We start from the raw sequence: 26,719 nt of genomic DNA, 5'->3' as shown, positions 1-26,719 counted from the left end.
CCACCGAGTGTTCACATATGCAGTCGCGCGAGCCGATTCACGTGTCTGCGCACACTGCCACTCGTGCTCAGCCTCTGCAAGTGGCTGTGCTGTGCGCACTGTGCTGCCAGTGCTCTGGAGACGACGGGAGCACAGGCTCTTCACTTCAAGCCCAGGGTGTCCAGAAGCCAGAGCAAACGCAGCAGCATACAGTTGAATGCGTTCGTTGGATACCTTGGCTAACTTAGAAACAAAATTAGACTTATGGACTTAGAAACAAAATTAGACTTGTGAGTACGCTCTTGGAACAGAATTTATTCGTCCATAGGAGATTTACTGTATAGGTAGGACATCTTTCATATAGAAATTTCATGTCCTGTTTTTAAGAAAAAGAAGGAAGATCAGAGTGCTTTTCTTGCATCTGCTGTTTTTCAAGCACCTTTGAATCGATATAATCAATATGCTAAAGAACCATATGTTAGAGTGGCATATTCTGAACTCCTTGGAGATCACATATCCAACACCCACTCAGCTTGTCCTTTTGGAAATCTAACAGGCACCTCCAATTCAATGTGCTCATAACTAAGGGTCTCATATTCTGACTCCCCAACATGCTCTCAAGGTCAGCTGCTAACAACTCTTCTCCAGTTGCTCAAAATACCTGATTCCTTCCCTTTTCTCAAACTCCATATTCAATCCATTAAGAAATCCTGTTGTCTCCCTCAGAATGGGAGAAAATAACTGCAAACAAAGCAACTGACTAAGGATTAATCTCCAAAATATATGAGCAGCTCATACAGCTCAATATCAGAAAAATCCAATAAAAAAATGTGCAGAAGACCTAAGCAGACATTTCTCCTACGACACACAGATGGCCAATAAACACATGAAAAGATGCTCAATATTGCTCATTATTAGAGAAATACAAATCAAAACTACAATGGCATATCAACTCAAAACTACAATGGGGTATCAACTCACACCATCAGGAAAAAAAACTACAAACAATAAATGCTGGAGAGGATGTGAAGAGAGGATCTTCCTGCACTGTTGGCAGAAACACAGACTGACACAGCCACTATGGAGAAGAGTATGGAGATTCCTTTAAAAACTAGGAATAAAACCACCCTACGACCCAGCAATTACATCACTGGGCATATACCCTGAGAAAACCACAATTCAAAAAAGCTGCAGTACTATTTACAATAGCTAGGACATGGAAGAAACCTAGATATCCATCAACAGATGAATGGATAAAGATATGATACATATATATATATAACAGAATATTCAGTTCAGTTCAGTTCAGTCGTTCAGTCGTGTCCGACTCTTTGCAACCCCATAAACTGCAGCACACCAGGCCTCCCTGTCCATCACCAACTCCCGGAGTCCACCCAAACCCATGTCCATTGAGTTGGTGATGCCATCCAACCATTTCATCCTCTGTCGCCCCCTTCTCCTCCTGCTCTCAATCTTTCCCAGCATCGGGGTCTTTTCCAATGAATCAGCTCTTCACATCAGGTGGCCAAAGTATTGGAGTTTCAGCTTCAGCATCAGTCCTTCCAATGAATACCCAGGACTGATCTCCTTTAGGATGGACTGGTTGGATCTCCTTGCAGTCCAAGGGACTCTAAAGAGTCTTCTCCAACACCACAGTTCAAAGCATCAATTCTTTGGTGCTCAGCTTTCTTTATAGTCCAACTCTCACATCCATGCATGACCACTGGAAAAACCATAGTCTTGACTAGATGGACCTTTGTTGGCAAAGTAATGTCTCTGCTTTTTAATACGCTGTCTAGGTTGGTCATAACTTTCCTTCCAAGGAGTAAGCATCTTTTAATTTCATGGCTGCAATCACCATCTGCAGTGATTTTGGAACCCAGAAAAATAAAGTCAGCCACTGTTTCCACTGTTTCCCCATCTATTTCCCATGAAGTGATGGGACCGGATGCCATGATCTTAGTTTTCTGAATGTTGAGCTTTAAGCCAACTTTTTCACTCTCCTCTTTCACCTTCATCAAGAGGCTCTTTAGTTCTTCTTCACTTTCTGCCATAAGGGTGGTGTCATCTGCATATCTGAGGTTATTGATATATCTCCCGGAAATCTTGATTCCAGCTTGTGCTTCTTCCAGCCCAGCGTTTCTCATGATGTACTCTGCACATACGTTAAATAAGCAGGGTGACGATATACAGCCTTGATGTACTCCTTTTCCTATTTGGAACCAGTCTGTTGTTCCATGTCCAGTTCTCACTGTTGCTTCCTGACCTGCATATAGGTTTCTCAAGAGGCAGGTCAGGTGGTCTGGTATTCCCATCTCTTTCAGAATTTTCTACAGTTTATTGTGATCCACACAGTCAAAGGCTTTGGCATAGTCAATAAAGCAGAAATAGATGTTTTTCTGGAACTCTCTTGCTTTTTCCATGATCCAGCAGATGTTGGCAATTTGATCTCTTTTTCCTCTTCGTTTTCTAAAACCAGCTTAAACATCTGGAAGTTCGCAATTCACGTATTGCTGAAGCCTGGCTTGAAGAATTTTGAGCATTACTTTATTAGCATGTGAGATGAGTGCAATTGTGCGGTAGTTTGAGCATTCTTTGGCATTGCCTTTCTTTGGGATTGGAATGAAAACTCACCCTTTCCAGTCCTGTAGCCACTGGTGAGTTTCCCAAATTTTTGGCATATTGAGTGCAGCACTTTCACGGCATCATCTTCCAAGATTTGAAATAGCTCAACTGGAATTCGATCACCTCCACTAGCTTTGTTCATAGTGATGCTTCCTAAGGCCCACTTGACTTCACATTCCAGGATGTCTGGCTGTAGGTGAGTGATCACACCATCGTGATTATCTGGGTCGTGAAGATCTTTTTTGTACAGTTCTGTGTATTACTCAGCCATAAAAATTTGAGTCAGTTTTAGTGAGGTGGATGAACCTAGAGCCTGTTATACAGAGTGAAGTAAGTCAGAAAGAGAAAAACTAACATTGCATGTTAATGCATATATATGGAATCTAGAAAAATAGTACTGATGAAGCCATTTGCAGGGAAGGAGTGGAAATAGAGATGTAGAAAGTGGACATACAGACACAGCAGAGGAGAGGGTAGGACTAACTGAGAGCGTAGCATTGACATATATACGCTATCACGTGTAAAACAGGTAACTAGTGGGAAACTTACATAACACTGGGAGCCCAGCCTGTGATGACCTAGAGGGGTAGGATGGGAGGGGGAAGGGAGGCCCAAGAGGGAGGCATGCATGCCAAGTCGCTTCAGATATATATAATTATGGCTGATTCACGTTGTTGTACAGCAGAAACCACCACAGCATTGTAAAATAATTATCTTCCAATTAAAAGAACAGAAAAAGAAATCCCATTGTCTCTACCTTCAAAATATAACCAGAGCATGGCCCCTTTCTACTACCTCCACCATTAAAACTCTGGTAGGGTGGACAATTGCACAACTGTCCCAACTGGAATATTATAACACCCTCCACACAAACTCCTCAGCCTTCGCCTTGCTTCCGTATAGTCTACTTTTAAAAGTACAGCTCAAATGAGTCTGATAAAATTTAAGCTCAAATCATGCCACACCTCTGCTCAAATCCGTCCAGTGACTGCATTTCACTCAAGAAAAGCCTAAGTCCTTACTATGGCCTCTAAGTCTCCTTGGACACTTGCTCCTGGTCACCCTGTCCCTTTCTCCAGCCACACTGGTCTCTGCACCCTTCTTCTAATTAGAAACCAGCTTAAGCTCTAGGCTCTGGTTCCTTCCTCTGCCTCGTATACAATCCTCTCCCCCACCAGCATATATTCCCAAGGTTAATTCTTGTACCTCTTTCCAATCTTTCTCAGCTCTAGATGCCCTCTCCATACCACTCTATCTTGTAAAGACAGCCCACCCCGAACACACCAACTGCCTACTGGCATTTCTGACCTTCCTCAACCTATTCTTTTTTTTTTTTTTTCCCATGGCACAGAATTCATTCCACTCAAACTTCCTTATTGTGTTTCGCTTGATGACTGTTTTGTTTCGCTTTTGTCTCTCCAGTTTCGTGACACATCCCAAGCATCTGGCAGAGGGTGGGCACTCAGTAAACAACTGTTCAGTGAAGGACAAGCAAAACAGATGTGATCTCTGGCATCGGGAAGGGGACGGTCCACAGCAGTGACAGCTCTCCTCTCTGAGCATCCTTTTGGGGGTTGGGACCTCAATGAGCCTGGTGGGCGTGAAGGTGCTGGAGGGCATCCCCAGGTGGAGCAGGAAGCATGGCCTCTCTGGATGGAAGCTGCTGGACCACAACCTCAAAAGAAAGAAGTTATTCCTCAACCCCCCTAATTTTATTGGCATATATTTGATAAATAAAATTATATTTAAAGTGTACAACATGGTGATTTGATATGTGTACACGGTGTGAAAGTCCCCATTCATTAACATATCCCTTACACCTCACATAATTGTCTTTTTTCTTATTTTGGAGTGAACACTAAAGTTCTACTGTCTTGGCTCAGCAAATTTTTTTTTTTTTTTTAATCAGCTCACAGGATCTCAGTTCCCTGACCAGAGACTGAACCTACACCCTGGCGGTGGGAGCATAGAGCCTTAAGCGCTGGACCTCTAGGGAAGGTCCAGCCAATTTTAATTATACAATAGAGGATTATCAACTACAGTCTCTGTGGTACACATTAGATCCTCAGTTCTTAGGTAACTTGTAACTGAAATTTTGTACCTTTTTATCAACCTCTCCCTAGTCCCCTGACCCCATCAGCTGCTAGCAATCACCATTCTACACTTGATTTCTATGAGTCCAATGTTTTTTTTTTCAGATTCCACAGATAAGTGATATATCTTTTCTTTCTCTGTCTGGTTTATTTCTCTTAGTGTAAAATGCACAAGGTCCATCCATGTTTCCACAAATGACAGGATTTCCTTCTTTCTCATGGCTGAATAATATTACTGCTGCTGCTGCTGCTGCTGCTGCTAAGTCGCTCCAGTCCTGTCTGACTCTGTGAGACCCCATAGACGGCAGCCCACCAGGCTCTCCCGTCCCTGGGATTCTCCTGGCAAGAACACTGGAGTGGGTTGCCATTTCCTTCTCCAATGCATGAAAGTGGAAAGGGAAAGTGAAGTCGCTCAGTCGTGTCCAACTCTTAGCGACCCCATGGACTGCAGCCTACCAGGCTCCTCCATCCGTGGGATTTTCCAGGCAAGAGTACTAGAATGGGGTGCCATTGCCTTCTCCAGAATAATATTACTACATATATTTAAATATTATATGTAATGGAATGCTATATATATATATATCACATTTTCAACTGTTGATGGATACTTCATATCTCAACTACTATGAAAAACGTTGCAATCAATATGGGAGTGCAGATATCTCTTCCAGGTAATGACTTCATTTCCTTTGGATACACCCAGAAGTGAAATGCTGCATCACATGGTAGATCTATTTTTAGTTTTTTGAGGAACTTGTATACTGTTTTTCCCACAGTGGCTATACCAGTTTATATTTTCACCAACAGTGCACAAAATTTCCCTTTTCTCCACATCCTTGCCAACCTTTTTATTTAACTTTTTGATAATAGCCATTCTAACAGTTGTGAGTCTTATCTCACTGTGGCTTTGATTTGCATTTCTCAGATGATGAGTGATGCTGAGCATCTTTTCATGCACCTGTTGGATATTTGGATGCCTTCTTTGGAAAAATGTCTATTCAGACCCTATGCTTGAATTCAAGACCCTAAGTTGTCATCTTGGTAATGTCGCCAGGAATTATTCCTTATATGACAGATCACTTAGTTTTAGATTCCTGTGTCTGTTCCCTTTCTGATAGTCATAACTTGTTAATAAAATTTTATTCAAAGTTCCCACTTGCATTTAGCTCTGCTCTGAAAATTTATCAGAAATTGTGTGTCCACATTTGAGGCCAGTCCCAACAAGGAGGCTTCATTCACTTCAATGATTCTCTAGGGAAGAGCTATTCAATAAGGTAAACCATCTCAGACAATCTAGGAGGGATCTTTTGGGTCAAGATCACCTTCCAAGCACCCGAGGTCCCTCACTGATATCTAGTGACTTCACTGACTCAACTAGATTCCCTGCTCTCTGTGCTATCCTCTTCTGGGAGTCCACATTTGGTGCTTGGCATGACAGTGAATATTAATAGTCTGGAAATTTCTAGAGGAAAGGAAAACTAGTTAATTCAATTGTTTCCTGATGATAAGAAATCTTAGTAGAAGCAGAATTAAATGTTTAAAGTCATAACAATGTCATTTAACAAAATATTCATGTTCTAAAGAAATAATGACCATTCTCTGTGCCCAAATCATATACTCCTTTTCTTAAATGGTCTCATTTACTTTATAGACCCTTGAAAAGCTAGCACAATGTCTGGGCCATTTATTGAGCAACATGGATGCTCAATCCATACAAACAATCCAACATCCTGTCAGCCAACAAAGTCAGAATACAGAGCTCACACTATTTCCTTTCTCTCTTTATACCCATAACTATAGACATGTGTCACAGTTAGATATTTAGTCCCCCCAACAAACAAACAAACCATTTTCTCCCAATTAGTCAACTGGGCCCATGACACTGTAGTATTACTACAAAGAACATTTACTTCCCAGGAGTGAAATTTAGTAGTTTTTGCCATTTTCATTTAATGTCCAAGTTTGAACTTCCTTAGAGATTAATTCAGTTGTGGGGTACTGTAGAACTGTGCTTAGTAGCATCCGGGACAGCCTGTAACTCTCCACCAAGATTTAAACCACATCAACTTGCTTCATGCCGCTCCCAGGGCATCCTTCCAAAGCTGTCTTAAAAGAAAGAGTCACTGACCTGAGCATCCATTCAAAGTTCTAACAAACTAAGGCATGTAGAATGCATTCTTCCTCGTATATTTTATTTTTAACAGTTATTTCAGTAGAGCAAGTCCAGGGTTTCCTTTTATTAAAAGTACTTTTGTGCCATGGACTTCTTTAACACTTTGGTGAAACCAAGAGATAAATGCATGAAATAAAAAACATAGAATTACAAAAGAAATCAATTATTATTATTTTTGACATTCCATGGGCCAATAGAGAACTTTTTATTCTCTAAAATTTAAATCTGTGGTAGAAATCTTAACTAGTCATAGTATTAATTACTGTAATCTAATATACCTACATTTACTTGGAACTGAGTATAAAATTAATAACTTAGCAATGTAAATGGTAGTCTATGAAAATATTTACATCTAAGTAAATAATTTTAGCAATCTTGGTGTTAGCGTCTCCTGGTTGACCACCCTTGTACTGCACCTGGATTGCCACATATTGTTGTTCTGTTGTTTAGTCACTCAGTCATGTCTGACTCTTTGGGACCCCATGGACTGTAGCCCTCCAGGCTCCTATGTCCAAGGCACTTCCCAGGCAAAAATACTGGAGTATTGCCATTTCCTTCTCCAGGGGATCTTCCCGACTCAGGGATGAAACCTGAATCTCCTGCATTGGCCAGCGGCTTCTTTACCACTGAGCCCACCAGGGAATGGCTTGGATTCTTAAACTTTTCCAAATCCCTCTCAAATCAAATTATTTTAAATTAACTGAGAAATTCTTGAGAATTTCTAGGTAGGGTTGAAAGAGGATGCTCTGGTCCATGTATAGATGGCTTTCTTCCATCACCTGAAATTTTATATAACTTGCCCCTTTCACATAGATATATAGAATATATCAATGAACAAATAAAAGTCTGTCTTTTTGCTCTTCTCATCCCAACCAAGTATAACCAGTGAAAAGATCCTTCTTGGTCTTACTCTACTGGAGGATGAAGATGGAGCTCTGTAAGCTAACAAAGATTGAATCTGCTGATTGCTCTAGAGACTTCTCATCTGCTTACAATTTACCGAGGTCTGGGAGTCATTATCTGTGTTGGAGTTAACAGCAGAAGAGCAAAATGAATTATTATTGTTAACTTAAAAATTGTTACTAGTATGGCTATCATTACTGAGTTCATCTGTTGATTAATCATAAATATTTTACCTGTAGGACATGCCCTAATTTCAAATTTTATTGATAGTACGTATAGCTCATACACAGGCATTTGTGCATGCATATGCCATAGAGATTATTCAACAAATATTTATTAAGTGCCTATTCTGTATCACAAACTTGTATAAACTAAAAGTATGTTGATATGTTCCAGGCTCAATTAAGCTTCTGACACCTCCCAGCTTTAATTCTATCCAAGTGCAAAATTTCTAGCAATGAACAGCTTCTATTTTCAATTGGCTTTCAACATGTTACAGTGATACTCTCAAAACAATCACCAAAATCTCACTTTTAGAAAATTGTAAAGGGTATGAAAACACGTCAGCCCAAGGGCAAAATCATTCAGCAATTTAAAAGTGAAAGCAGAAATTTGCTAGGGAAAGTCATCTTTTACCTTGTACTCTGGTTTTCCCTCTGAAGAGAGGAGTATGTGTGGCTAACTTTTATGAAAGGCCATTTCCATTTTGTTTTCCAAATAAAAGATGTGCTAATTAGGCCTGGAAGTCGAGGATTTTACCAAAAGGGATAAGATGAGGCTATTTCCAATTAGCATTTTGTTTGGTTGATATCACAGCTTTAAAATGTGAGGAACACAAAATACCCAAGTGAATTTCATAATTTCCAAGGCCATTTCAGAGGTTCTTCGAACAGAGGTGTATGCATGCTCAGACGCTAAGTCATGTCCGACTCTTTGGGACCCAGTGGATTGTAACCCGCCAGGCTCCTCTGTCCATGGGATTCTCCAGGCAAGAATACTGGAGTGGGTTGCCATGCCCTCCTCCAGGGGATCTTCCTGACCCAGGGATCAAACCTGAGTCCCCTGAGACTCCTGCATTGGTAGGCAGATTCTTTACCACTTGAGCCACCTAGGAAGCCCCTTGAGCAGAGGTAAAACTAGACAATGCCCCAAATCTGTGCATTAGCAAGGCAGGCGTTTGCAGAGTAACGACAAGGCTTTTCCAATCAAACCAAAGCCAGCAATTCACTTTCTGGAAAGATAACTGAAGCAAGCAGCTATTTGTTGCTTGGAATCACTTTAAATTATTTTAGAAAACGTCAGAAAGTAAATTATATTCTCCTTCTTGCATGTATTTTTCCAGTTCCTTTTCAAAACAAAATGTTCATTTAGGGCCATGACAGCGAAAATAGAAATGTCTTTGGCATAAACTTAGCTTACTAGCCTCCAGGCAAAATAGAAAATTGTTGTTAAATTGGAGTGGACCAGAAAACGGATGATAAAACTTGTTCATGAAACTTCTGCTAATAACAAACATTTGTCCTATGGCACGTACTGTAAGTAACAACACATGACAAAGGATGGATGTGTCACTGTGCTGAACAGTGGGTTTGGGTGTCTGTAAAGGCAGTAACTCAAGTTCACTTTGCCCTTCACTCGTGACTTCCTCCAAAACTCTTAGGATTAAAAAAATGCCCTTTTTTAACTCGGAAATACTTGGGATGATAATTCTCTGGTGTTTTGGTCTTAATTACTTTTCCTTTAAAATTTTTCAGGCAGCTTGGGAGGTTGTGTTACTTGTTATGACTGAGCACCAATTTCAGGTTCTGTTTTCTGCTTCGCCAGCATTTACTGTTTCCTAAGAGCTAAGCCATTTATTCATTTTGCCTCCATTTCTCTTCACCCAGTGCTCAGAAAGGCAAAGGAAGCAATTTTGTAAAAAGGTGGGTAGTTGCAAGGTGAAGAGATGGTGTCGATGGCTAGCTCAGTTAGTTCTTCCTGTTGCCAACTGAAAATTGTCGCCTGTCCACAAGAATGAATTCACTAGCCACTGTCGTCAGTGGCTTTCAACACCTCCTGAAAGGAGTTCAGGGTGGAGATCAGGGATGAGACGCTCTGTGCCCTGGGAAAAACTGGCAGAACAGGTCTTCAGATAGTTAAATAATTGCATGAGATTTTATGAGCTCAGTTTCTTATATTTGCACTTATCTAGAAAAGCACTATAATCATAAACAGTGACGTCTGCTCCTCATGACAAGCAGCGACCATCTGCCAAAATGTGTGCTCAACTGCACGTATCATCCTTCAGCAAAATCACATGTATACTGCCCTCCCCTCTGCCTCTTCGGAGCAGTCCCTCAGAGCTGTCGAAGAGGCTGTCTCCCAGGCTGTAGTCCTCATCTGGCTCCAAACAAAACTTAACTTACATCTCCCAGGTTATCCTTTTTTTTTTTTTTTTTGCACTCAACACTGATTTTTGGCTTTATTTACCATATTTTTCTTTTTGTTTGATTCTTTTTAATTTTTATTGGAGTATAGTTGCTTTACAACTGTGCACGAGTTTCTTGTTATCGTTTGGTCACCAAGTAGCGCCCGACTCTCCGTGACCCCATGGACTGCAGCGCGCCGGGCTTCCCCTGTGTTAGTTCCTACTGTACTGTAAAGCGAATTAGCTATGCATATACATATATCCATATATCTTTTGGGGATTTTATTCCCATTTGGGTCATCACAGAGCATCAAATAAAGAGTTTTCTGTGCTATATAGATCGTCACAAATTATCTTTTTTAAATTTAAAAATCTATTTATTTTTAATTGAAGGATGATTGCTTTACAATATTGTGTTGGTTTCTGCCATATATCAACTTGTATCAGTGATAGGTATACACATGTCCCCTGATCTTGAACCTCCCTCCCACCTCCCATCCCTCTAGGTCATCACAGAGCACCACTGAATCATTTGAGCTCCCTGAGTCATACAGAAAATTCCCACTGGCTGTCTATTTCACATATGGTAGTGAATGTTTCCATGCTACTCTCTCGATTCACTAGTTACCTATTTTATACTTAATATCAATGGTGTATATATGTCAATCCCAATCTCCCAATTTATCCCACCACCCCTCTTTCCTCCTTGGTGTCCATATGATTGTTCTCTATGTCTTTCTGATCATCTATACTAGCTTTTTCAGATCCTACACACGTGTTAATATATGATATTTGTTTTTGTCTTTCTGACTTACTTCACTTTCTGTGACAAAAAGGTGGTCTTTTGCCTTTTTTTAATACACCACCTAGAGATGGTCATACAGAGTCCCTTTGACAGCAAGGAGATCAAACCAGTCAATCTTAAAGGAAATCAACCTCTTTGGAAAGATTGATGCTGAAGCTGAAGCTCCAATACTTTGGCCACCTGATACAAGTAGTCAACTCATTGTAAAAGACCCTGATTCTGGGAAAGATTGAAGACAGAAGGAGAAGAGGGTGACAGAGGACGAGATGGTTGCACAGCATCGCCAATTCAGTAGACAAGACCTTGGGCAAATTCCAGGAGATGGTGAGGGACAAGGAAGCCTGGTGTATTGCAGTCCATGGGGTCACAAAGAGTCGGATGCGACTTGGAGACTGAACAACAACAACGGCAGGTGGTATTTTACCATATTTTCTTAAATTTAAAACATCATTGATTGAGAGAGTCACCATTTTATGCAGCAATACAAAAAAAGAGTATACACTCCCAATCAATCTATGACAGAATAACGCTGGTTCTACTTGCAGCCTGGGTGGGCCACGCAGTCTGCTTTGGCCAGAAATTTCTTTCATCTCTTCCAAATTATTTGACATTTTCTCTTGCCTCCAATTGCACTGTTTGGCCTGTAACAGGAATACTTTTGCACTTATCTCAGTAACAAAATGTAACAAAGCCTCCTAGACCTGTAAGATTTTCCCCTCCTCAGTCTCCTAAAGTGTTTGGCTGCTCTTTCCAAGAAAAGAAGGAATTGCAGTCATTCCTCCCACAAAAAACATTGGCTTCAACTAGTATCAAATTCATGGCCAGCTGCTGTCTTTCTGCATAGACGGTCACTTTTCATGGCAAGGCTGAATAATAGGCTTCTTGTTGAAGATGTTTGAAATTGAAATAACAATTACACTCACCATGCGCCTCCCCAGCACTGCACATAATCTCAATCGACACAGCAACAAAAACAGTGATGACGATGTCTGCAGGCAGCGGCCCCTCCACCATGGCCGCTGCCTGACTGACAGCAATTCTACAATGACTCTCAATTTCAGAGCTGGTCAAATATGAGGGAAAATGTGCATCTTAGAATTGGCAGCACACAGTATTATCTCTTCACACACTGTACAAGGGTAGCAGACTCAAACGTCCACAAAATCATATACATTATGTACATTAGACCAATTCTATATAAACAAGTACCTTTTATGTCAACTATTTCTTGCCTCTCATTTTTTTCTTCTAAAATTATCTTATTGTACTTTATTTGTACATCTCTAAGCTTTTTGTCCAAAAAAAAAAACTTTTTGTAGAAAATCATTCAGAAATAAGGACTCAAAGCAACCTGGAAAAATTGCTTTGAAAAGTTTCCTGTCTCATTTTTAATAAAGATGTGTGGATACTGTCCACCATAAAGGAAGAACCAGGCCACACACCAGGGATGATACAAACTGAAGAATACATGTCCCATCTACAGGGCGCAGCAGCTACAGAGCTCAGATCAAAAGCTACCCTGTCAGCAGTCCTGAAGACTTTGGACACAGTGTTGCCCAGTCTTTTGATTTCTTTTCAAGAGACACTGGGAAACTGGATTTTTATGTTAAATCTCTTAATTTTTACGTTTTGGCAATTATTTCAAAACACCATACAGGCCACACAGAGCAAATCCGTGTGCTACATTTGGTTCAGAGTTCACTAATTTGTGGTCCCTGCAGGATAACCTAACAGATCAGTCACGTTATAAACATGGTCATTTGTCCTGCGGGTTGATTTAGCCAAACCCCTCTCAATATGAATGACAAGGTAATATTACAGTAACATCTTTGCCAGTGAAGCATCAGGGCATGTTAGGTACCAGTAGGAATACTGAACCAGAAAATCTTTCCATTTTGAATATTTTTGTTATAATTATGTATGTGTCACAGAATCAACTTACCAGAAGAATTTCAAGTTTTGCAACTGGGAATGAGCAGGAAAGTAAAAATTATCTTTTCAGTCCCATGTAATTCTTTAAGAATGAGAATGACTGCTCTGGGACCTGGTCTTGCGTTGTTGAACCAGAGGACGTGCAGTGAGGCGCCTCCCTGCTCTCCTGGGGCTGTGGGAGGAGGGAGCACAGAGGCTGGGACCAAGAGTACCAGAAGCAGAGGGTGTGGCTGACTACCAGGGATTACCCTTCTCAGCACCCTGCGCACTGGGCTTAGAAAAGAAAGCTCTTTTTCTTTCTCTCTTTTCTCTCAAAGAAGGGTGGTAGAAGAATAAATGGAAGAGCCGTTTGTTTATACTGTGGTTCAGCCCAATTCATTCATCTCTGATTTAAAGGCTTTGAGTCCGCCAAAACACTGATTCCTGAATATATTTGCTTTCATGATGGAATTCAAGGCCAGAAATCCTTCATGGCTTCTTGATTTTCTAGGACTCAATTTTTCCATCTGTAAGTAAGTAGACAGATGAAACAAGTATTTTTCAGTCCATGTTGTTTGAAGTGAAGTGTTAGTCACTAAGTCATGTCTGACTCTTTGCGATCCCATGGACTGTAGCCCACCGGGCTCCTGTGTCCATATATATATAATTTATTTATTTTTGGTTGCACTGAGCCTTTGTTGCTGTGTGGGGCTTTCTGCAGTTGTAACGTGAAGGCTTCTCATTGTGGTTCCTTCTCTTATTGCGGAGCACAGGCTCTAGGTGTGGGGACTCAATAGCTGTGGTACACGGGCTTAGTTGCTCCATGGCATGTGAGATCTTCCTGGACCAGGGTTCAAACTCATCTCCCCTGTATTGGCACGCAGACTCTCATCTCACAGCCCCAGGGAAGTCTTAATCTGTATTCTGAGAAGCTTTAGGGACTCAGATACTGTGCTTAAGGATCTGGTTTTATATAATTTGCATTTGGTTGTAAAGGTAAGGCTTCCATTTAGTAAGAAAATATAACACCTAAAGAAATACGGTGTGTGAGAAACACTGGCTAAGTGACGTAAATGATCTACAAGGAGGCCAGACCCTCTGATTCTATAACTTCCCCAACTCGCATGTACATTTCAATATTGTTCTCACAAAGTAAGATGCAGAGATATTTTCAGATTAAAGAATCACTCCAGCTTTTACCTAAGGCATATGAGCCAATATGAGCATTCTGGTAAGACTGGGTATACAAAGGTACAAATGGCTTTGATTTTTCCCTTCTAAATGAGGCTTTCGTTTTTCAGATTTTGCAAGAGATGACAGCAAAGAGCATAAGTCTGGGGAAAGCATGGAAAAAGGAGACCCTGGCATCTAGTCACTGTCAAACACGTTTGCTGATGGAGTCGGCACAAACAACTAAAGAGGAGAACCGAGGTCATTTTCAGCACAGAAAGGTTCCACACCATTTTCCTTGGGATATGCAGAGAATTGAGGTTAAAATAAACTCCATTATGCGGAACAGGCATTAAATTTAACTACTCCTTGGACACAGTCAATGATTTCCCACCCTCTTCTGCCTGTGCCCAGAAGGTCCTCCAGCAGGGTCCTCCCCACTTCTCTAAATCCAAGCTGAATGGTGATTTCATTTCCAATCTGTGTTTTCTCACTCCTGGCAACCCCCATAGCACCCACTATCTTTTACAATTACTTTCTATAAAAGGCTAGTTTTGTAAATCCTAATTAGATACACATATGTATCAGGGAAGGGGTTTCCCTGATGGCTCAAGTGATAAAGAATCTGCCAATGCAGGAGATGCAGGTTCTATCCTTGAGTTGGGAAGATCCCCTGGAGGAGGAGATGGCAACCCACTCCAGTATTCTTGCCTGGAGAAGCCCATGGACAGAAGAACCTGGTGGGTTACAGTCCATAGAGTCATAAAGAGTTGGACATGACTGAGCACACACGTGCGCATGTATTACTTACTTATATACTCCTGCCCTGAAGGACCACTAATCGCTCTTCTATATCCCCCATGGATTCCTGGCACATGGTCAGTAGGTAGTAATCAGTACCACCGCTGAAGGATTAAATACACTAATGAATAACTTTTGCATCTATGGACACAACTATTATATGAAGAATGATAAAATAGATTCAAAAACACTTAGAGAAAAAAATGGAAAAAACTTAATTGTTCATATACTAGAATGAGATTAGATTGCATCATGAAAACAATGCTTACAATATAGTAGTGACTGAAGCAAAAGATGTTAAAAGGCATAAAAAGAGAAGAAAACATTTCACAAAAATGTTTAAGATGATTGGATTCAGAGTAGTATTTTTCTCTATGTTTCAAGATTTGATAATGAGGCTAACACTACTTTAATAATGAAAAACAAGAATAAACAGGCTTTGGGTTTCTATGCCAGAGGAATATTAGTGGGATTTTGTTATAACATGGCTTTGAGGTCCACATGATTGCCATTTTTTAGAAGGAATCATTTTATAGCAAATGCTCCTTTTTAGTAGTACACAGATTAAAAGTGGATAGCCCCCTCTATGAGTTTCATCATGGGCTTTCCTTTTAATAAATTCCATTCCAGGGGGAAGAGCATTGTAGCAACATGTTGTGTCTCACTATCAAAGAAAATTTCATAAGCAAACTGAGCCAATTTGTTTCCCAGTGTATATTAATCTCCATTAAGATCCCAGGGAGTAGAAAAAACATGGTAATTATCTAGAAGTTCTCTAAATGCTTTCATGGGTTAAGCCATGGGCTGAATTAGGTCCTGGAAGGTTCCCATCTAGTAAAGCAACAATGTCTGCTAGTAACCTGAAGAAAAGACCCAGAACATTTGGACCTCGGGCAAGTGGCTGACCTAGATTCAGATGACAAGCCACTAGACGCTGTTTCCAGGGATGGGGGGTGGGGGGGTGGGACATGTCTACTCCCAACATCGCTTTAAAGTTGTAAGTGTGTAAGCATGCATGTGTCTTCTTTTAAAGACAGCATACTATTTCCAAGACAGCAAAAGAAGGTGGGCTATTTTATCACTTGGTTTCAGAAGGACCTAGATACTTCAGAAGGCTTCCCTAAAGCAATCTATCTAAAATAACAGTCTACCTCCTTATCTCTATAGATCAAAACAGAGGTACATACTCAAAACTTCTGGCCTCATTTCTGTTAGTGCCTAAATCACCCAACCCCAAAGTGCCCAGTTAGCAATATAAAATTCCAATTTAATCTCTCCCATAGCTCTTTTGCTCTGTGACAGAGTGCCACACAACTAAATATATTTATAACTATGCTGTGATGTTCCTGAGAACATTTTTAACTTCCTGATTTAAAGAACAGCCTTCCCTAAACCTTTTCTCTTTCTCCTGCCTAGGATGTAGATGTGAGAGTCAGAGTCACAACAGCCATGTTGTGCGTATGAGGGAATAGCCAAAGAAGCGCAGAGGTCTTAGCTCTAACACCGTTAAGATGCTAATATAAAACAAGAAACGATCTAGCTTCAGTTTCTTGTTATTTATGTGAGTCATGGTGGTTGGATTTTTCTGTAGGTCACAGCGTTCTTATTTCTTAGAACCCATTTACTGCCAACTTTCAGTACTGTGGTTTATTTCATTTGCTTTTTTCTTTGCCAGATTCTTTGTCCACTATTCTTAGATTCACATGTTAAAGAATGTCCATTTTTCACACTTATCTATGGTATATATTCCACTAATAAATATAAATGTAGTGTTTACTAATGTATGTTCCTCCGAACATATGTTTGAGGATATACTCCACACAAAAAGAGAGAGAATGGGAAATTCTGTGACCAAATATATTTGGAAAACATTGGATAGTCTATTCTAGAGCTTTGCAAAACACATAGAACTGTTTCAGACTTTGAAAAGAAGAATAAATAAAATAGACAAATTAGAATGACATTCAGATACACCCCTTTAATTGACCACCAATTTGATTTTTCAACCAATCCCTTGATTTACTGTATACTTCTCAGAATTAGGATTCTAAAGACTATATGTGGGAAACATTTACTACGTTCATCCATAATGTTTCAATAATGCTCATATTAATATTTTTGATATTTTAATAATTATCATTTCATATTTTCTTATTTGCTAATGACAGATACATTCTAAAGAATTTCAGAGAAACTCCCAGGGAATCCAAATCAACACATATGTCGACACAAACCAAAGAAAGTCAAACAGTAGTGAAATTTGTGATTGCTGCTGCTGCTGCTAAGTCACTTCAGTCGTGTCCGACTCTGTGCGACCCCATAGACGGCAGCCCACCAGGCTCCCCCGTCCCTGGGATTCTCCAGGCAAGAACACTGGAGTGGGTTGCCATTTCCTTCTCCAATGCAGGAAAGTGAAAAGTGAAAGTGAAGTCGCTCAGTCGTGTCTGACTCCTAGCGACCCCATGGACTGCAGCCTACCAGGCTCCTCCGTTCATGGGACTTTCCAGGCAAGAGCACTGGAGTGGGGTGCCATTGCCTTCTCCAGAAATTTGTGATTACTTCAAGCTAATTACAGATCCTCCATTTTCCTTGGCTAGAAGATTTGACCCCTGATACTGGCGGCCACGGTAGCCTACATGTGCATTTTTGGATGGAGACAACTCTTTCCAGACTAAACACTCGAGACATGACACCTTGCTAGTCTTTGCCACTGCTCTCTGTGAGGGCATCGCTGCGATTCTATGAAACCAAAAATTCCTGCTAATCTATGACATACTCAGATTGTCACATGTTCTTCAGATCCTTCTTTACCTTTAATGCTGAACTTGCTTTCCCTTTGGGGATAGCTTATTCTCTCAGCAGAGGCATCTGCTGCACTTCTAAGGCATCATAGGTTGTAATCGCCACCACTCCAGCGTCCTTTTCCAAATGACTTACTCTGTGCCACGAGCCCAACTATCGGGGTTTGTGTGTGGGGGGGGGGGCGTGGGTGTGTGTGGTGGGGGGGTGTTTGTGTGTGTTTTTCTTTCCTTTTGCTCTCTTCACATTGTCTCAACTTTTGAGCCAGAATAATTTAAGCACTAGGGTCTTGTCGGGTTTTGCAACCATGAACTGCTTTGCAAAGTCTAGGCGTTTTGCCAGAAATCTAAACTTTGTTGAACTATGTGAAAAGGTTAAACATTTCACAGAGTTTTGGCCCCACCCCCACTGCACTCCCAGACTCTGCCTTGTTCTTAAATGTCTGTTTTATCAAGAAATGGAATAACTAATAATGTGCCGGATAGAACATTTTCAACCATCACACTGTAACCATAGTACTGCTAAGAACCCCAAACAAATGTTCATCACACATCTCTCCATAATCAAGAAGGGCTGGGGACAAAGAGTAAATGTAGTCTGTTCTAAGATGAAATGCTAGAAGCTTTTCATACAATATATTTTTCTAAAATGAAGCTCTTATTCATTGCAATAATTTTTGTTAACAAAAACTTTCCTAAAATTTCCCTCAACAAATAAAAATAAATCACAACCTCCCTCATCTGGAGGAAAATATAAAATACTTGTTTCCTAATGCCCTCGTTTTGAAAGCCTTCTTGGGGTTATTTCCAAGAACAGCGGATGCCTGTTTACTCTCATGAAAGATGTTTCTGAGGTTCTCAAGCCCACCCAACAAGGATATTGAAGGGAAAGGAAGGAAGTAAGCTGCGACTCATCCTTGAGTCACCCACTTACCCACATTCCATCTGACAGTCAGTGCTTTCTCTGTCTCTGCTAGACGGTTTCCCAAATTTGCTGAGTCTGTCCATCTTCACTACCACCACTCCAGTTCCAGCCTCCACCCCCACCATGGCCCCTTAGCTGGCCTCTCTTTTTACCCTCTGCTTCCATTCTACCCAGGGATGCCAGGCCTTAGAATAAAAACACAATCTTCTTATCCTGCTTCATAAGGCACTTCTCAAAATCTTTCTTCATCTTGAACCATCTCCTCCTCTCCTATCAGACTCCAGCAACTCAGGTGTCTTCTTTCTTGCCTGCAAAGACCCAAAGTTTATTCAGCTGCAGGGCTTCCTTGGTGGCTCAGATGGTAAAGAATCTGCCTGCAATGCAAGACACCTGGGTTCGATCCCTGGGTTCAATCCCTGAATCAGGAAGATCCCCTGGAGAAGGGAAAGGCTACCCACTCCAGTACTCTTGCCTGGAGAATTCCATGGGTAGAGGAGTCTGGCAGGCTACAGTCCATGGGGTTGCAAAGAGATGCAACTGAATGACCAACACTCTCATTTCACTTTCATACCTGCCGTAGGGATCCACATGGGGCAAGCCATCTCCTCATCTTCGTAGGGCGACTCTTCCCTGTCATTAACTCTCTGCTTAAGCCTGGTCTGCCTAGGACCCCACTAGCTTTCCTTAATCTCACAGTCTAAAAAACCCTTCTCCCCAAAGCCTCACTTCTTCTCACTCAGATTCCCCTTTTAATATACCACACTGCACTTCTGTTACCCCATATTTGCCTAGCTCTGCACTCATCACCTACCTGTCTTCTGATCCCCTCCACTGGACATGAGGAGGAATTTACTAGCATACACCTATCTTTGGTCCACATAATAATAATAATAATGCTTGGAACACCAGAAGGACCAAATGAACAGGTATGGAATGAAAACACGAGCAGGATAAGAAGTGAAAACCGGGTGCCTCTCTCATCTCCTATGGCCCAGGCATGGGAAAATGTGACAAGACCCGGTGAGCAGGTGCTTTGGTGTAAGAGCATGTCAGGGGTTGGAAATCCTAATCGGTGTCTTAGGATGGACTGTGAGCCTTTACAAACTAAACCAGAGAAAATAACAGTTACTGACATAAACAGAGAGAGTTATATTTGTCTTCACTCACAGGGAAATGAACTTTACCAGGAGGCTGTGTTTTGGACATGTTTGGTATAATTTAAGCTATTGCTTTGCAAGGCAATGTTCAGAGAAGAAATGTCCTTAAGCAGAGAATAAATAATTTTTCCTTAATGTATTAAGGGAAATTACTGCAGATTTTCTCCTAAATGGCAATGACTCTTTAAGAAGTTTACAAATACCATTCAGTAAAGTACCAGAGTTCTTACTTCTCAGCAAACAGCCAACTGAGATGACTCATATCCATAGGTTGAAAATGATATCTGCCAAAAAATATCAGGGCCAAAGTTGGTCCCTGGAAATGTGCTTAACCAAACTTTGGCTTCTAAAGCGGGTTTCATGTGGAGCCAGGATTAACAAGGGAAAGCATGACCAGAATGGAATGTGAGGTTGAGTGCTGCAGAGAAGATGTCCCCAGAGCTGTGACCTGCTTTGGGTCAGCAGCCTTGGGAGCTGGGTTTGCTTCAATCTTGTATAATTTTGCTCTCACGACCTGTCAATGGAATAGGAAGAAAATGGCAAAGGGCCCTGGGTGAGCAAACACACTAGAATATGTTTGTAAAGATAAGAGAAAAGGTAAAGACCATGGTAAGGTCATTCTGGGAGACTGCAGATAAAAATCAGTTTGTTGATAAGGAAAGAAGGGAAGTCAACGAGCCCCAATTTTATAAATAACAGAGTTTCCAGGAGGCACCTTTTTCCCAAGATTCATGCTTCCATGGGGCAAAGTGAAACCTGAGTGTGATAATATTAGCAATCAGCAGAGAGCTTCTCATAAAAATATTGTATTACCATTGCCCACACAATAGAAATGTGTAAAAATACGAGGTGCTGATCATGATAACTTTGACCACTTGATGCGAGGAAACAACTCATTGGAAAATACCCTGATGCTGGGAAAGATAGAAGGCAGAAGGAGAAGGGGATGACAGAGGATGAGATGGTTGGATGGAATCACCAACTTAATGGACATGAGTTTGCACAAATTCCAGGAGATAGTGAAGGCCAGGGAAGCCTGGCGTGCTGCAGTCCACGGGGTCACAAAGAGTCAGACATGACTTAGTGACTGAACAACAGTAACAAAATCATGATAAGCATCTATATACTCCCAAAACCTCATGGGGGAAAGTATATGATAAGGAAGATGGCAATTTCTTCTGAAGAATAGCCTGAAAAAGAAAATTACAGAATTGGATCAAAAAAGCCATTACTGTCTTTCATCTGTTTATTTAACAAGTGTTTATTGGGCCCTACTTTGTGCCAAGTACTACATCAGACACTGTGGAGATACAGATAAGTAAATTACACATTTTGAAAACAGATTTCAGGAAAATGTGGGCTCTCGTAACCTGTGTAAAGTAGGCAGTGGTAGCAGTGGAGGCAGGTCAAGGGAAGGCCTGGTTGACAAATCAACGGGAGAAATAGGAGCATGTTAAGGCCTCAGGTTCTTTCTGGAAAGATTGATCAAACACCTCTTTTTCTTTCCACTTACACCTCCATCACAGGTCAGTGAATTCTGCTAAAGCAGAACTAAATTTATCCCTTTTCTGAAAAGGTGTTCTAATCCCTAAGGACAAGGCAAGAAACTTCTAGACAGGTCTCTAAAATAGTATCAATGTCTTCTCCCCAAATCCTCCTCCCCATCATCTCTAGAACATCCCCCTACCAAAGTGAGATGTTTCTCTTAATTTTAATTATTATTGAATTAAATAAGAAGCTCCTGGGACTTCCCTGGTGGCCCAGGAGTTGAGAGTTTGCCTTCCAATGCAGGGGATGCAGGTTGGATCCCTGCTCAGGGAACTAAGATCCCATATACTGAGGGGCAACCAAGCTAGCATGCCACAATTACTGAGCCTGCATGAGGAGTCCACGTGCTAAAACTAAGACAAAAATAAATAAATATTAAAAAAAGAAGAAGTTCCGCCCACCAACTTTGATGCTTCCTGGATGTAGTTTGTAGGTGCATTTGAATCCATTTCCAGAATTTTTTTAACTTTCAGATTTCTTTGCCACCAGTATCTGACTTTTGGATTAAAGTCGATTGGATCCATCCATTCATGCAACAGATGTTTACCACTTTGCGCCTCCACTTTGTGCCAGCTACAGAACGAGGTGATGGGAAGAGAAAGGCAAGCAAGCATAACTGATCCTGCCCTCAGGCACAGACTTCCTAGTGAACACCTGTCAGTAGCGAATTCCAAAAGGACTAAGGACCAACACAGAAGATAAGTACCAGGAACCAAGAGGGCACGTCACCAGACAGTCTTGGGGTGTCAGGAAAATTTTACAGGGGAAACACCATCAAACCAAAACATCAAGGATGACAAGAATTTATCCAAGTGGACAACAGAGGGAAGAATGTTCTAATCAGAACTAGACATAGTTTCAAAATTCCAGAGATGAGAGATAAGTTTCAGAAATTACAAGTATGTAACAACTGGTATGGGGGGCAGTGGGAGTGGGGTGGGAGGTAGGACGGAGGGCTGGGAGGTGTGGATGGTACTCACGTTTTAAAGGAGGTGAGCAAGAGAGAAGTTGTAAGGACTCTCATAAGCCATATTAAATATTTTGAATTTCATCCCTAGAGCACTGGGAGCCTTTGCAAGATTTTAGGCAGGGAAGCCATGAAAATCAATTTCTATTTTAAACAGTAACACTGACTGCAGACTAAAGAACAGACTTCCGGGATTTCCCTGGCAGTTCAGTGGTTAAGGCTCTGTGCTTCCCCTGCAGGGGGTGAAGAATCAAGCCCTTGTTGGGGAACTAAGATCCCACATGTCTGATGGTGCGGTCAAAAAACAATTTTTTTTTAAATTTTTTTAAATTAAAAAATTAAAATGCTGACCTTTATGTTTAAAAAGAAAACAGATCTGAGGAAAACATGGATGATAATAGCCCACATAAAAGTTGAAGATGGTCACAGCAATGGTGTCATTGGCCAAGCAAGGGACTGTTTATCAGGAAGGGAGAAAATTGAGCATGTCAAATATTGATACTAACAAATCCATACGGAAAACTTAAAACACAAAGAGAGAAAACAATCAGTAAAGCAGTCCTTGAGGACATAAGATGCACTGTGATCCAGAGAGCAGCCTGGAGAAGCAGCCTTGAAGGAGACACGTCTCCCACTGGGACAGGAGGACAGAGGAAACGGCAGACATGGATAAGATCAAGTCTGAAATTTGGTGGCAGGAATTGAGAAAACTCTTTTGCTTCTGTTTTCTCTGAGATCCGCTGGCAAGATTTGCTGCCAAGAGTGGCAGGGGAGGAATTAGGGTAAGAAGTGTGAGAAAAGAAAGGAATCTGAAATAGCCACACTGGAAAATGGCACAGAGTGATGCCGTGCACACACAGTGTCTGGGTAATGTTGAATGTTTGCCTGAGACCAAAGCCACACCCTTCCAGTGACATGAATCTGCTCAGTCCTGTGCATGCTCTGAGAGAGCAGACGTTTGGAATGACTTGGCTTTAAGGTGGGTATGGAGGAAGAACAAAAGAGCAGAAGAGTCTGAGGACATTGACCCAAAGGGAGAAAGCATTAAAAGAAAGCTGAAAAGAAATGAAATCAGGATGAAGAAGAGAGATGGAGATAACAAAAGGGGTAAGAAACTCTATGATGTAGCAGGTCAAGTGTAATGCGGGTCATTATGATGAGAGATGGCAGGAAGCGAGGTTGATGTGGAAGAGTAGCGTGATGGATTTAAACATTCAGAGGGGGAGAGAAGTACCAGGAGATAGTCCAGTTGTATTCGGGAGAGGGAGCAGTTGAAGAGGTCTGGAGGAGAAGGTCACTGGAGTTGAGACAGTTAAGGAACCAATGGGCAAGGTGCTGCAAGAGCAGCCAAACCCAGGTTAGACAAGAAGATTCCTAAGAAGGCATGGTCATAGACAAGGTCAATGAAGAGGGATAAAGACCACACAGTCAGAGAGCATGAGCCCCAAAGAGGCAGGAGTTTTTATGTGAGGGTGGATGAGTAGTGGTTTAAAATAAGCCCAAAAGAGGGATGCTCAGCCTGAAAAAGTTGGATAAGCCACCCGACTCTACTTTAGAGAGCTCTGGAGGAAGCCATTTCCTCAGGAGCAGCCAGATATCTGAGCCAGGAGGTGAACAGCACCAACAGAGGTGGGCTGCAGATGGAATGGTGTCGGTTAAATACAGAGAAGGGTTCCACAAGTCACAGGTCAAATCTGAGAGGGTGGGGGCTAATTCAAGATTGACTTCAGGAAGAATACCTGAGATAAGAAAGAACTGGAAGATCTTATGTCTTGCATGTTAATCAAGGACATTAGAGATGTGAGGTATGGTGGGTTAAGCTGGTCTCAGGGTTTCCAAAGAATGAGTCACAGGCTTCCCCTTAGATGTGTAGACACTTTAGGCTGCTTAGAAAGATTTAGTTACAGAGTGGATTCAGTTTTGCTTACTAGGGAGCCCAGCTGAAGTGAGGAGGCTAGACAAAGAAAGGATTACTTGTCCCCAAGCCTCACCTGTCAGGAAGGGCAGGCATCACTGGACTTTTGACCAAGTGCACGCATGCACTAACACTTCCCTGGTGGCTCAGATGGTAAAGCATCTGCCTACAATGAGGGAGACCCGGGTTCGATCCCTGGGTCAGAAAGATCCCCTGGAGAAGGAAATGGCAACCCACTCCAGTATTATTCTTGCCTGGAAAATCCCATGGACGGAAGAGCCTGGTAGGCTGCAGTCCATGGGGTCACAAAGAGGAGATACCCCTTGTCTAAGGTAAGGAGCTATGGCTGCGCTTTGCTGGAGCAGCCATGAAGAGATACCCCACGCACAAGGTAAGAGAAACCCAAGTAAGACGGTAGGTGTTGCAAGAGGGCATCAGAGGGCAAACACATTGAAACCATACTCACAGAAAACTAGTCAGTCTAATCACACTAGGACCACAGCCTTGTCTAACTCAATGAAACTAAGCCATGCCCTTGGGGCAACCCAAGATGGGCGGGTCATGGTGGAAAGATCTGACAGAATGTGGTCCACTGGAGAAGGGAATGGCAAACCACTTCAGTATTCTTGCCTTGAGAACCCCATGAACAGTATGAAAAGGCAAAATGATAGGATACTGAAAGAGAAACTCCCCAGGTCAGTAGGTGCCCAATATGCTACTGGAGATCAGTGGAGAAATAACTCCAGAAAGAATGAAGGGATGGAGCCAAAGCAAAAACAATACCCAGCTGTGGATGTGACTGGTGATAGAAGCAAGGTCCGATGCTGTAAAGAGCAATATTGCATAGGAACCTGGAATGTCAGGTCCATGAATCAAGGCAAATTAGAAGTGGTCAAACAAGAGATGGCAAGAGTGAATGTCCACATTCTAGGAATCAGCGAACTGAAATGGACTGGAATGGGTGAATTTAACTCAGATGACCATTACATCTACTACTGCGGTCAGGAATCCCTCAGAAGAAATGGAGTAGCCATCACGGTCAACAAAAGAGTCCAAAATGCAGTACTTGGAGGCAATCTCAAAAACGACAGAATGATCTCTGTTCGTTTCCAAGGCAAACCATTCAATATCACAGTAATCCAAGTCTATGCCCCAACCAGTAACGCTGAAGAAGCTGAACGGTTCTATGAAGACCTACAAGACCTTTTAGAACTAACACCCAAAAAAGATGTCCTTTTCGTTATAGGGGACTGGAATGCAAAAGTAGGAAGTCAAGAAACACCTGGAGTAACAGGCAAATTTGGCCTTGGAATACAGAATGAAGCAGGGCAAAGACTAATAGAGTTTTGCCAAGAAAATGCACTGGTCATAACAAACACCCTCTTCCAACAACACAAGAGAAGACTCTATACATGGACATCACCAGATGGTCAACACCGAAACCAGATTGATTATATTCTTTGCAGCCAAAGATGGAGAAGCTCTATACAGTCAGCAAAAACAAGACCAGGAGCTGACTGTGGCTCAGACCATGAACTCCTTATTGCCAAATTCAGACTTAAATTGAAGAAAGTAGGGAAAACCACTAGACCATTCAGGTAGGACCTAAATCAAATCCCTTACGATTATAAAGTGGAAGTGAGAAATAGATTTAAGGGCCTAGATCTGATAGATACAGTGCCTGATGAACTATAGGATGACGTTCGTGACGTTGTACAGCAGACAGGGATCAAGACCATCTCCATGGAAAAGAAATGCAAAAAAGCAAAATGGATGGCTGGGGAGGCCTTACAAATAGCTATGAAAAGAAGAGAAGCGAAAAGCAAAGGAGAAAAGGAAAGATATAAACATCTGAATGCAGAGTTCCAAAGAATAGCAAGAAGAGATAAGAAAGCTTCTTCGGCTATCAATGCAAAGAAATAGAGGAAAACAACAGAATGGGAAAGACTAGGGATCTCTTCAAGAAAATCAGAGATACCAAAGGAACATTTCATGCAAAGATGGGCTCGATAAAGGACAGAAATGGTATGGACCTAACAGAAGCAGAAGATATTAAGAAGAGATGGCAAGAATACACAGAAGAATTGTACAAAAAAGATCTTCACGACCCAGATAATCACGATGGTGTGATCACTCACCTAGAGGCAGACATCCTGGAATGTGAAGTCAAGTGGGCCTTAGGAAGCATCACTATGAACAAAGCTAGTGGAGGTGATCGAATTCCAGTTGAGCTATTCCAAATCTGAAAGATGATGCTGTGAAAGTGCTTCACTCAATATGCCAGCAAATTTGGAAAACTCAGCAGTGGCCCCAGGACTGGAAAAGGTCAGTTTTCATTCTAATCCCAAAGAAAGGCAATGCCAAAGAATGCTCAAACTACCGCACAATTGTACTCATCTCACACTAGTAAAGTAGTGCTCAAAATTCTCCAAGCAGGCTTCAGCAATATGTGAACCGTGAACTTCCTGATGTTCAAGCTGGTTTTAGAAAAGGCAGAGGAACCAGAGATCAAATTGCCGACATCTGCTGGATCATGGAAAAA

At 41.6% G+C, this 26,719-nt stretch overlaps 1 long non-coding RNA gene across 1 annotated transcript; it reads right to left on the bottom strand.

Moving 5' to 3' along the window:
• Positions 1-3,473: 3,473 nt before the first annotated feature.
• Positions 3,474-18,921, bottom strand: LOC129630059 (uncharacterized). The gene is made up of 2 exons (XR_008703489.1): positions 18,600-18,921; positions 3,474-4,279 (listed from the first exon to the last, which is right to left on the bottom strand). It is a non-coding gene; the product is annotated as an uncharacterized LOC129630059 (long non-coding RNA).
• Between the last annotated feature and the right edge of the window lie 7,798 nt (positions 18,922-26,719).

Source organism: Bubalus kerabau, chromosome 16 (genome assembly GCF_029407905.1).
Source record: "Bubalus kerabau isolate K-KA32 ecotype Philippines breed swamp buffalo chromosome 16, PCC_UOA_SB_1v2, whole genome shotgun sequence".
Lineage (NCBI taxonomy): Eukaryota > Metazoa > Chordata > Mammalia > Artiodactyla > Bovidae > Bubalus > Bubalus kerabau.
Note: the sequence above shows the minus strand (reverse complement) of the source record. Positions and strands in the feature narration are given on the sequence as shown.